General features: G+C 36.8%; 1 long non-coding RNA gene across 1 annotated transcript; it reads right to left on the minus strand.

The window, feature by feature from the left end:
- Nucleotides 1-1,750: 1,750 nt before the first annotated feature.
- On the minus strand, nucleotides 1,751-7,392 carry LOC141430952 (uncharacterized). Its single transcript, XR_012451687.1, has 3 exons — nucleotides 5,963-7,392; nucleotides 3,903-4,261; nucleotides 1,751-2,040 (listed from the first exon to the last, which is right to left on the minus strand). It is a non-coding gene; the product is annotated as an uncharacterized lncRNA (long non-coding RNA).
- Nucleotides 7,393-10,568: the final 3,176 nt, after the last annotated feature.

A 10,568-nucleotide genomic window follows, 5' to 3' on the forward strand; every position in this document is an offset into this window, starting at 1 on the left:
AAAGTCCTTATTCTTATCTCGCTCGAGATCAAAATTGTAGTGCGATTTATATTAAAAAATATACACCGTGGGCTCTAATAACCCGAAAGATTTTAACAGCGTATTCCTGACGATAATGCGAGTAAATAATGTTATATCAACATAGGCCCAATTAAGTATCTTAACACAATATTATTCTTGAACAAAATTAACTATAGTAGATTATTGTCGTGGCCTGGAAGTAGGCAATTGCTGGCTGAGTATGAGTATTAAACGGACGAGCTTGCGAGTCCGTTTAACTAATACGAAGCCAGCAATTGCTATTCCAGCCGAGACTAATATAAAGCTTTTCTCAAAAATGGTGAATAATTCTGAAATAGAATAAACTTTTTCTCAAAATATATACATTTAATTTTATTCCAATATTTTTCTTATGCTTTCCCGCCTTTTTTCATTAAAAATAAACTGCAGGTGTATTTTTCCACCGAAAACACCACTAGCTGTTTCAGACCCAATAGAAAAAAGTCCGGAGTTCCAACAAAATATCTGATACCGGCCATTAGACTTGGCTGTATACGACTTGTGCCAAAATTTCCATGGCCTTTTTAACTTTAAAAAAAATGTGACTGATTGCAGGCGCGCTAATTCATTATTGTCGAGCTAGCGCGCCTGCAATCTTTTTAACTTTTTAATTTTTCGCTGACCATAAACTATGCACTTCACCTTCTGATATGTAAAGAATAATGTCAACTTTTACGGACATTTTTGAGAAAATTAAGTTTAGTACTTTCTTGTGAATAAATATTAGTTAAAAGAGTGAGAAAGATAATCCAATCCTAAGTCGAGAAACAGAGTAAGCAAACGACACTTTACGAGTTGCTCCGACATCATACGATGTACGGCGAGTGCGGCGAGGGATTTGGTGCTATAGCAACGTTAAAACAGCAGTCTCTATGGAGATATCACGGCCAATCAACATTTTATCTACTTAGTTCGCTATTGGTCGATGTCACGATCCAAGAGGTATCTTGTACCGTTTCGTTCACAAATATATGAAAAAAAATAATAATAAATAAACATAAAGTTAAATGACTAATAAAATATTTACAATGCACTAAATAATTCTCTGGTAGTTTATTACCTCTAAATGCGGATTTTATTATCCTGAGTAAATAATCTCATTTAACATTTGGAAATCTTACTTTAATTAACCACAAACAAATATGTGGATTTTATTTTTTTATACCACACTTCATGCACTTCATTTTTGTACGTAATTTTATGTTATAGCACACTATAATATTCTATTTATTTCGCATATTTTTATTACACTAAAATATTTAACTTTTCTTTTTCCACTTTATTTATCAACGCCTTTCGTGTAGGTACCTACAACGCTGCACCGCGCTATGCCGGGTCATGGTTTTCTCCTCGGTTCTGGTCTGCTCGACGTCCAGATAGTCGCACCTGCATTGCCTTATCGTATCTGCTCGTTTTAATATTATTAAAATAAATTGATCTTTTTGCCTAATTCGAGGATGTCTTAAGCCATTCATTATTTTAGCAACAAATACGTAGGCATAACTAATATAATTAACGTAATATCTAAACTTTTGTTGGAGTCAAAATACTTTTGATCGTTACTGTATGTTTAGTTTCATTTCCCGCTCATTAATATCCAGTTCTAGTTTACAATTTGTTACGAGTAACTGAGCAGTTTCTAAGTCTTCTTCTAGTTTCTTTCTGTTTAGTTCGTTGTATTGTTGTAACTCGGCGTGTCGACGGCTTCCAATCGTCACTATATTACGGGTATCGGCACGACGTCTTATAGTAGTAGGTATGAATGATTGAATCGACGACGAGATTTGGATCGATCGCCGGTTTCGTGGAAGTTAATCTGAGAAACTTGCCTGATGAGGTTCATCATCCATATCAGGCACGTTCAGTCCAACTACTGTAGGAGACTCTTTTCCTAATATTTCAAGAACTAATTCGTCCACAGCTGTGTTTTTTATCTTATCGGCCGGCTGACCCATTTTTTTTTGCATTGTCTATCTTGGCCTGTAAACGGTAATTATAAATAAAAATTACTCGACTAAGATGAAACATATATCTCTCTAATTTTTGAATGAAATCAATATGACACTACCATTCGGAAATGTATAGTAGCAGATAATTACTATTGCTTACTCTAAATAATTCTTTTAAGTACTAAAACATTTAATTTGTCCATTGTCAAATAAAAGTTTCTCTATTTAGCAATTAACGGAAATGAGAGTGGCAGGGTATATAAAACGAGTATATTGTTTACAGTAAGCGACACACGACAGAAGTGATTGTAGACTAGAGCAGACATAAATATAATGATGAAAACAATATTCAAATCAAAATACAAAATACACACATATCAAAACTATGGACTGTCCCAGAATTCGAGATACTAAAATGACGTTTCACGTGTTACCTGTTTTTTGCGTCTCATAAATAGTGATGTGCCGAAACCGGTTATCACCGAAAGATTTTGTAGGTACCAATGTATGTATGTCGTAAAATATTAAGATATGAACGGATCCGTGATGTACTAAAATGTAGGGCACTTAGGACATTCTAGAAAAGGTAAAATAGGTCTAATAAAAATGCGACCGCTTTCGAGATATTTCGACTTATTATAGATGTTGATGTTTAAGTTTCAATTTAATTCTAAGTAAGTTTAACATTAACTAAATAATATGAGAATAATGAATATTTGATTTATTATTCCATGTTATGAATATCTAAATAAAAAAATATATTTGAAACAAAATAAATAATTTAAATTTCTTCAAAATAAATTTTCTGCGTGTTGATTATTCTATGAAACGATACACAGGGGTAATAAAAAAAAACAGTTGAAATTGGAAATTCTTTATTCTGAATCTGTTGAACTTTCAGTATTTGTCGTACTTGAATTAGATGCCTCAGAATCATCATCATCACCTACGTTTATTATGAAATTTTCCGCCATATCTTCTATGACAATACGAGTAAAGTAACGAAAATCGGTTGAATACCACTTGAATACGAAAAACATGAACAATGACGTTGTGTGATATCTGAGGGCCTACTCCGGAATTCGAAAATCAAAGTTCGTACCGTAACGTCCCTCTCACTTACGTATTAAATTGAATAGTAGTGTCAGAAGGACGGAACGACACGAACTTCGAATTTCGTAGTAGCCCTGCTGGCCCTGACTACGAAATGCAAAACTCGAACTTCGTATGTTGCCGTCCCGCTGACGCTTATCTCATTCAATACGCGAGTGAAAGGGACGGTGCCATACGAACTTCGTTTTTCTAGTTTTGTAGTAGCCCCTCTGTATTATTTTTTACGTTGGCACTAAGTGATGAACACTGTATTTTTACTTGTGCTTAGATTTCATCACTTAATCGTATGATAAAGTAAAATGGAAAGTAGAATATTGAATGCATTAATGTTATTTTTGCTATCGTAAAATAAACATTTTATCGGTTATTTACGAAACCGAAATCACGGAACAGCACTGTTCCTTTTATGCTGGCCACATTATTTTTACGTTTGACATTTCAGACTGTCATTTTAGTATCTCGAATTCTGGGACAGACAGGGTGTTAATATCCATACTTAATATTATAAATGAGAAAGTAACTCTGTCTGTCTGTCTGTCTGTTCCCAACAAGCAAAGTAATCCTATAAGAAAGGACTATAAGCCTGTCTTTACTAATAACATTTTTATAAAGAACTTGCTTTAGACTATTTTACTTATAGTACATGAACCATACTGCAATTATTAATGTACAATCGATCACCAGCACCACCCAGGGATTTCCGTCATTTCAAAATTACATCTGGGCACGAGATTCGCTTAAAGGGGACTAATTTTAATTCCAAAGCACATATTTACAAACCTAAAAACATTCTTCTGCTTTGTTGTTATAAGAGGGTTGTGTAGCATCAATTTTACGTCTCTTATTTCGTAAATCTCTTGTACGTCCGGTTCGGTATCGGAGTTGTTGCTCATTATATTCATTTCAGCCATGGCGTCATAATATTATGTTTTTATATTTTGCCTTATTATGTACATGTTAACCGGTCCCAAGTGTTATCGGGCTGACTCTTTTCATTTTGACTAATTGGTGATGTTTTTTTGGCCTAAATAGAGTTCCGTTGTACTCCCGTTGCTCTGGTATACACGATAGAACAGTTTTGAAATTTTCGCTCGTGTGGACAATTTTGTACGGCATTTTATCTTCTTAAAACCTGTAAACTAAAATTGCAAAATTAAATAACAAAAAAAAATAGCTTACTACGACAACTTTTTTCTGTTTAAGTATAATATTAGGTACTTTTGAACATGTATTGTACTAGTTCAACCCGGACACATTATCTCTACACTTGGCGTCGAGAATGTCGCATATAGTCTTCCGGAGATGTGCAATCTGTCATTTGATTGCGATCGCGAGCGTCAGAAATGTTAGGCAATACGGCCTTTGCTTATACACAATACTGTTTATTTCACAACCCTATGTTTCTTGGAGAAAGTTGTTAAATTTCACAGACATAATCAATTTGCTTTGAAAACAAAAGTTATGAATATTATTTATAAGTAGCAAAAAGTTGAAAACCCACGACTTTATCACTTCAAAATTTTATATCTCAAAAACAGCTTAACTGATTGAAATAATTGATCTCACTCAATTACTTCTAAACTAAGTATATAAGATATTGAAAAACTAGTTACTGATGCTGAAAGTGCTTCACGAGCTCTATCAAACGGTATAAATAATAGGTATCTAGAATAAACTGGATCTATCCGAGAGACTGTAGATAGAGCGAGAAAATGCATAGCAAATAAAGGACGCCTCTTCGAACAATATTAGAAGTGATAAATTGCATTCTTATTGAATTTTTTTTTTTGTAAAACATTGGTTTCAGGCTTTTCTTGCTATGGTATTAAAAAGAGATGAATGCCATGTGGCTGCGTGAGTTCCAAAAGAAGTTCTTATTGAAGCTCTCACTCAAGTACCTACATCATGAACGCATCCTGACGGCGAGACGGAAGTACCCTCATTCCATCCATCATCATCATCTCATCTCATCACACCAGCGTTTTCGGAAAACTTTTCGGGTTTTCGCGGACGAAAAATCGATTTAGCTTGGTCTTATCTCTGGGCAAACGCTTATTATCGAGTTTTAGCCCGAGCAAAGCTCGGTCACCAAGGTACTAACCATTATAGAAAAACGCAATTTAGTAGTTATTTTGAACATGAAACTACCGTGAGACTCACTCATATTAAATATAATGACCCGGATAACTCACGTCTTAAATCGAGTTTAGCTCGACATGTTTCGGGCTAATCCGTAGCCCTTCGTCTTCGTGAGTTATCCGGGTCATTATATTTAATATTAGTAGTTATTGATAAAAACAAATAAAATATAAAAACATAAATATAAAAATTCACAGAAGATTATTCGATTATTAGATTCACAGGAGAAAAAGTCGGCACGCTTAGTTTCAAAACAAATCCTAATACTTGCGTTATCTCTGTGTATCTATATCTGTGGTGAAAGTGAAATGCTAGAATGACATGTATACCAAACGGGTGACACTCTTTCCCGGCCCGGATAATATCGACCCTGTTTTTTGTGTACATGCCCATAGAAACTGACGTGAGCTTCTATGTGCGTGTACATACACGAAAAAAAGGGTCGGTATTTCCATGTCGGTGTTATCCGGGCCGGGAAAGTGTGTCACCCAACCTAACCAAAAACAATTTTATTTGAGTGACATCAATAAAATTTGATAAACGTTGTTTATTTTATCCACTGATTCCTGTCCCTGAGCTAGTTTCTCTAACCTCCCATCCCAGCCAGGCCTGATTCACGGCCGGAGTTTAATGTGTGCGGGACCTTCGGGCACCACGTCAATACAGTATTTAAGCCGTAATTTAATATTTAAATACTTTACCTGCATCGTATTTGACATGGGATGTTCGAGTATGCTCTTCTTTATTGCTTATCAAACAGGTCGTTGCTCCGGAACCGCAAGAAATTGCTGATATTGGATTAAAGCCTCTTATGGGGTGACAGTAATTGAGGTCTGTCTCCACATATGAAATTATTGATTGCCGTACACCTGTAACGTCACATTAATTTCTCATTATTAACTTCACTATTCATCATCACCAAACATCCTTGACCGTTTTACATTGTTCAGCAAAAATATATTAATCAACTAGCCGTTACTTGCGACTCCGTCGGCGTAGATTTCGGTTTTCATTATCCCGCGAAAACAATGCAACTTTCCGGGATAAAAACTATCCTATGACCTTCCCCTGGATTCAAACTATTTGTATATCGAATTTCATCTAAATTGGTTCAGCGGTTTAGAAGTGATGAAGTAACAAACAAAGAAACAAACAGACTTATATAATTTCCCATTTATTATATTAGTGGGATATTATTATAAATTAATCATCTAAAAGCCCGCCCAGGAATCTAAATACCTGTTTGAAAAAAAAATGCTAAGGGACGAACTGAGCATACCTTGACACCAAAACAGTAGGCCCAACGACTTTCTCAATGCTTTTTTTTTTCAATAGCTTAGTGGAATGTCATACACGATGATCTTCCTTTCATACAGTGGAATTGAAAACAGTCGTCTAGGGTATGAACCCGAACAACAGGCCAAAATCGTGTCGGACACACCCAGGATAGGGTATCTTTCTTCTTCTTCTTGCTCTCTTTGTCTCTCATATTCTATATATAATTTATGAACCTATAATATTTTTTTATTTAAACAAATTACGTGATTAAGTATTTTATTTACTCTGCTCAAAATCCTTAAATAAGTGTAACGAAGGTGTGAATGATCCTCGGCTTTGGCTTTGGACGAAAACCATAGCTAAAACTGAGGCTTTATAACTGTCTAATGCGCTGTCGTTCACGATCGTATTCACCGTCTTTTTCTATCCTCGTCTTATACCGTGCGACAGAAAGAAGTGGTGAAAACGACTGTGATTACAAGTGTATTAGACAAGGCCTCTGCACTGTGTATCACAGATCATTATGTGTATAAGTATGGATGGGTAAGTTCTATGGTCACATTCTGTTAATAAGTTAAATGTTACTTACATTTCAAAATTTGAGTTGGTTTTGCAGACCAAATTAGGCTATTGCAGGAGGTTTTACAGGACAGGTCAAAATGGTGGTCACAAATTCGTTTGTACTTGTAAATTTTGTTTTTATCGATGCCCTTCAGCAAGTCCCCAACAACTGACATCCGGGCATCAAACAGCTCGGGTTTTCGCTCCGGATGTGGGAACTGGGTAAGAGGGCACACGTCGTTGCGCTACAGTTTATTTATCAATTCCATGTAGTCAATCAGGATATAATGAGTCTAAGGGGCTGTTTCACCATCCATTGATTAGTGTTAACTGACGGTTAAATATGATGCCGTCTTCGTTTATTCGAACAAAACAAATAGAGACGGCATCACATTTAACCGTCAGTTAACACTTATCAATAGATGGTGAAACAGCCCCTAAGAGTGGCAGCAACGCGCCCAAGAAAATCATAATGGTTTTCTAAGGACTTCTACGCATACGCTACTTTTTATTCCAATATTCCATAGGATAGGGATAAAATCTTGAAAACCACAAGGTTAACTCTTAAACGTCGGAAACTGATTTATATTGGTTTACAAGATAGGAGTTAGGACTTTATTGTTATAGTTATATAGGATAAGATGCATAGAATTTTGCTATTTTTCATGCCATTGTGCATCCGAAATAAAATTCCTAGTAGAAAAATAATTATTATTCACTTACAGCCTTATTCATAAAAAATCCTCAATTGAGGTTTGATCGGTCTGTTACTTAGCAGACTGATTAAGCTTGTTAGACGGTTGTCAAGAAGTATGATTCATAAGCGCTTGCTAGCAGTCTGCTAGTTGTTGAGCTGCTGATAGACGGATTAGACGCATTATGTTGGCCATCTTGACAAATAAGACAAAAAATGGCCTCATCAGGGCCTTATCGATAATTAAAAAAAAATTTACAGTAGTGACAGCAAATTAGCAGGAAAAAAAATAAAAAGCGAGATGTTTGTTTTCCCGCCATTTCCGATCCGCATGTTCATGTTGTACCTAAATCTTGAATGACAGATGACGCCGACCCCCCCAGTGTACCGTCCTTCAAATATCACAAATTATTTTTTTAATTTAAGACAGATATGATGGGATGGATAGAAAGACTAAAAATTACGGGGCGAAGCGGGTCTCTTTGCTGGCAGCCCACGCTTGAGGCAATTTCTTCAGTTCCAAAGAGTAATTTAGAAGGGCTGCTATAACATTACTTTTGAATTTCGTTTAGCAAGACGCCCCTATCAACCGAATTAAATGCATTTTTCACGTCAATTTTGATTAGTCAAAGTCAAAGTCAGTCAAAATATCTTTATTCAATTTAGGCTATAACAAGCACTTATGAATGTCAAAAAAAATCTACCACTGGTTCGGAAAAACCTCTGTTGAGAAGAATCCGGCAAGAAACTCAACGAGGTATATATTTTTTATAAAACAGAGTATGTCGTAGTCAGTAGAGTCAAGGAAAGTACGAGCAGCATGAACAGCAGCTTCACAACCGCTCTGAACGCCGAAACCTAACTGCCGTGGTTTAAATTTATTAATCAGCTATTCGCGGAGTGCTCAGCAGCACAGCTTAGGCACGAGGCGACGTATGGTACTGCCAACGGCAATCGGACGGATTCCTTTCCTTTATTTCTTTTTTCGACAAGGCCACGAGATTGGCTCCATATAGAATGGGCACTATTTCTTCAGGGACCAGACCTGCTATCATAAGATTGGCTAAAGAAGTCAAGTCATTAACAAGTGATTTGCCAACATCTCCCAAAGCAGGGCCAGTTAGATCCTTTAAGTGCTGTGGAGTAATACCATCTAATCCGCCAGCAGATCCGTTCGGAAAAGACTGAATGGCACATAGTACAGCTTCTGGGTTAACTTTAAGATGATGCTGGGTGTTAGAGGCAGAGCTAGGAAGCTGCGTAGTGTCCGAGGGAGCAGGATGCTTCTCACAAAGGGCTTTAAGGGTTTCCGAAGAATTCGTGGAGACCTGGCAGATTCGGAGAGGCGGGAGGGGAAGGGTGCTTTTCTAGTAAGGCAGCATAGGTTTTGGAAGAGTGCGTAGCCAAGTCGTCATTGGAAAACAAAAGTCTGGCCGCACCGCTCACATTTCCTTCAGAAAGTTTATTTTCTATTAGTTTAATTTTAGAATTTGGACAAAATGAGTGATTGTTATTATAATATTGAGGGATGGCAGGTAAATCAAGAACTGAAGATGAATTATCCTTTAACTGAGCTGTAAGCGAGGCTTTTTTTGACTTATCCGCATGTAGTACTGTGTAAGGAAATGTGAGCAGACACTCCCAGGCCTCAGTAGAATTATCCGAATGGCTATGCACTTGGTGAGGCAACCGGCAACTGATAAGCGCGCACCACGGGGAATTCTTTTTACAATTGGTATTGATGCCTTCAACAGCCCTAGTCTTTCGGCAAGAGTTTTTTTTTTAATGGGTGCAGCTGTAGGAACCCAAGCGGAGGACGAAGGCGTCGGCTGAGAGGCACTTGGCAGCGCGGGGTCGACAACCATGCGAGTACCATGTCGGCGAGCTGTATGGATAGCGAGCCCTCTCTGTCCCTTATATTGCTTGTTGTCCCCACAAGTGGGGCAATACAGCAGTTCGACCGAGGTTAAACAGGGCTGTGAAGGCATGTAAACTAAAAATAAAAAGGCTAAAACACTTAAAAACTAAAGAACATACAAATAACTTACAGAAACTTAGGTAAAAACAAACATTCAAGGAAAATAAATAAAAACACTGACACTGGCGTTGTCACTTTAAGTCTCAGCCTCTGAACGCATGCGGGGCTTTGATGCAGTCTATGGTATGAGGTATGAAATAAGGCCTCAATTTAGGCGGGCGGGCGGGCTGCGAGGCAGCCGGCCGCCGGCGCCGCCGTTCCGTTCAGCGTAGTTTGCACGCTGCGATAAAAACGTGCGGACGGGACCGATGACGGATAAAAAGAAATAAACTCTTGAGATTTTAAAAATGTATAAGAAGATTTAGACAGAAACTAGCATTTTGCAAAGACACTAGTTTGCAAAAGTATGTAAAAAAATGTTTTCTATCAGACGAAATGCTTAAATACAATTTTTAGAAGATATTTCTTTGCGGAAATTGTATTTGCCAAACTGACAACCACCGCCATTAACTTAAAATTTTAGAATTGTATGTATTCAAATTTGGACCTATGTTGTTCTTGAAAATAAATGAATTATTATTATTATTATTATTCGATAACAGGCCTTGTAAATTTTTAATTTATAAAACATACAAAATAGTCAAATACCGTATTGAAGATTTATTGCGGAACGTAGGATCCCACTTTAGTCGGAGTTATTCGAAGAAAAAAAAAATTGCAAACTTTTCTCCAAATCGAAATTCATAAAATTTTATCACCCGCTACGACAAGATGGTTGTCATTAAAAGCTTGTGTA

The sequence above is a fragment of the Choristoneura fumiferana genome, chromosome Z (genome assembly GCF_025370935.1).
Source record: "Choristoneura fumiferana chromosome Z, NRCan_CFum_1, whole genome shotgun sequence".
Classification (NCBI taxonomy): Eukaryota; Metazoa; Arthropoda; class Insecta; order Lepidoptera; family Tortricidae; genus Choristoneura; species Choristoneura fumiferana.